The 2212-nt window shown below is 49.7% G+C and overlaps 1 pseudogene; it reads left to right on the top strand.

Annotated features, from left to right (window-relative positions):
* The first annotated feature begins 320 nt into the window (after window positions 1-320).
* On the top strand, window positions 321-2005 carry Eno1-ps6 (enolase 1, pseudogene 6; annotated as a pseudogene).
* Window positions 2006-2212: the final 207 nt, after the last annotated feature.

Here is a 2212-nt window from a genome sequence, read left to right as displayed (position 1 = left end):
CCCTTCACAGATTACCTAATACCAATACTATCCAAACTATTCCACAAAATTGAAACAGACAGAGCACTACCCAATTCCTTCTATGAAGCCACAATTACTCTTATACCTAAACCACACAAAGACCCAACAAAGAAAGAGAACTTCAGACCAATTTCCCTTACGAATATCGACACAAAAATACTCAATAAAATTCTTGAAAACCAAAAACCAAGGACACATCAAAATGGCTTCATCCCAGGGATGCAGGGATGGTTCAATATAAGGAAATGTATCAACATAATCGACTATGTAAACAAACTAAAAGAAAAATAGCGCTTTTTCCTTCCTCCGCAGCGATCCTACTGCCAGAACTTCACCATGTCCATTCTCAAGATCCATGCCAGAGAGATCTTTGACTCCCGCGGGAATCCCACCGTTAAGGTGGATCTCTACACCGCAAAAGGTCTCTTCCGTGCTGCGGTGCCCAGCGGTGCGTCCACTGGCATCTACGAGGCCCTAGAACTCCGAGACAATGATAAGACCCGCTTCATGGGGAAGGGTGTCTCAAAGGCTGTTGAGCACATCAATAAAACTATTGCACCTGCTCTGGTTAGCAAGAAACTGAATGTTGTGGAGCAGGAGAAGATTGACCAGCTGATGATCGAGATGGACGGCACAGAGAATAAATCTAAGTTTGGTGCAAATGCCATCCTGGGAGTGTCCCTGGCTGTCTGCAAGGCTGGTGCCGTGGAGAAGAGGGTGCCCCTTTACCGTCACATTGCCGACTTGGCCGGCAACCCTGAAGTCATCCTGCCGGTCCCAGCTTTCAATGTGATCAACGGCGGTCTCATGCTGGCAACAAGTTGGCCATGCAAGAGTTCATGATCCTGCCTGTGGGGGCATCCTCTTTCCGGGAAGCCATGCGCATTGGAACAGAGGTTTACCACAACCTGAAGAACGTCATCAAGGAGAAGTACGGGAAAGACGCCACCAATGTGGGTGATGAGGGTGGATTCGCACCTAACATCCTGGAGAACAAAGAAGCACTGGAGCTGCTCAAGTCTGCCATTGCAAAGGCCGGCTACACTGACCAGGTTGTCATCGGCATGGATGTGGCTGCCTCCGCGTTCTACAGGGCTGGCAAGTATGACCTGGACTTCAAGTCTCCAGATGATGCCAGCCGGTACATCACACCCGACCAGCTGGCCGACCTGTACAAGTCCTTCATCAAGGACTACCCAGTGGTGTCCATTGAAGATCCCTTTGACCAGGACGACTGGGATGCTTGGCAGAAGTTCACAGCTACTGCAGGCATCCAGGTGGTGGGGGATGACCTCACAGTGACCAACCCTAAGCGGATCGCCAAGGCTGCAGGCGAAAAGTCCTGCAACTGCCTCCTGCTCAAAGTGAACCAGATTGGCTCTGTGACCGAGTCTCTGCAGGCGTGTAAGCTGGCCCAGTCCAATGGCTGGGGTGTCATGGTGTCCCATCGATCTGGGGAGACTGAGGACACTTTCATTGCCGACCTGGTGGTGGGGCTCTGCACTGGGCAGATCAAGACTGGTGCCCCCTGCAGATCTGAGCGCCTGGCCAAGTACAATCAGATCCTTAGAATCGAGGAGGAGCTGGGCAGCAAAGCCAAGTTTGCCGGCAGGTCCTTCAGGAAACCCCTGGCCAAGTAAGGCATGGACCGGAGATCCCTGGAGCTACCAGATCCTCTGTCTCTGATGTCATCCAGGCGGCTCAAGGCTGGCCCAGTGCTTGCCCCTCCCATGTCACTGCTTCTTTAGATGTCCACCCCGACCACCTGGAGCCCTGCTGGAGCCCCCAGCTTTGTAATCATGTGATCGGTCTGAATCATTGTTTCTGTCACCTGACTTTCCAGCTAGTGTCTGGAGCCCTCTGAACTCCAGCGTAATCTCTAGGGTGCCCACACCATCAAGACTCCCCCCAGTGGTTTACTTGCAAAAATAAAAGCTGCAGAAGCCCAAAAAAAAAAAAAAAGAAAAGAAAAAAAAAAGAAAAATAGCACATCATTATCTCATTCTATGCTGAGAAAGCATATGACAAAATTCAATACCCCTTCATGTTAAAAGTCTTGGAAAGATCATGAATTCAAGGCCCATACCTAAACATAATAAAAGCAATATATAGCAAAGCAGTAGCTAACATCAAACTAAATGGAGAGAAACTTGAAGCAACTCCACTAAGATCAGGAACTAGACAAGGCTGC

Source organism: Rattus norvegicus, chromosome X (genome assembly GCF_036323735.1).
Source record: "Rattus norvegicus strain BN/NHsdMcwi chromosome X, GRCr8, whole genome shotgun sequence".
Lineage (NCBI taxonomy): Eukaryota > Metazoa > Chordata > Mammalia > Rodentia > Muridae > Rattus > Rattus norvegicus.
The sequence above is the reverse complement of the archived record's forward strand: the minus strand, read 5'-3'. Positions and strand labels throughout refer to the sequence as shown.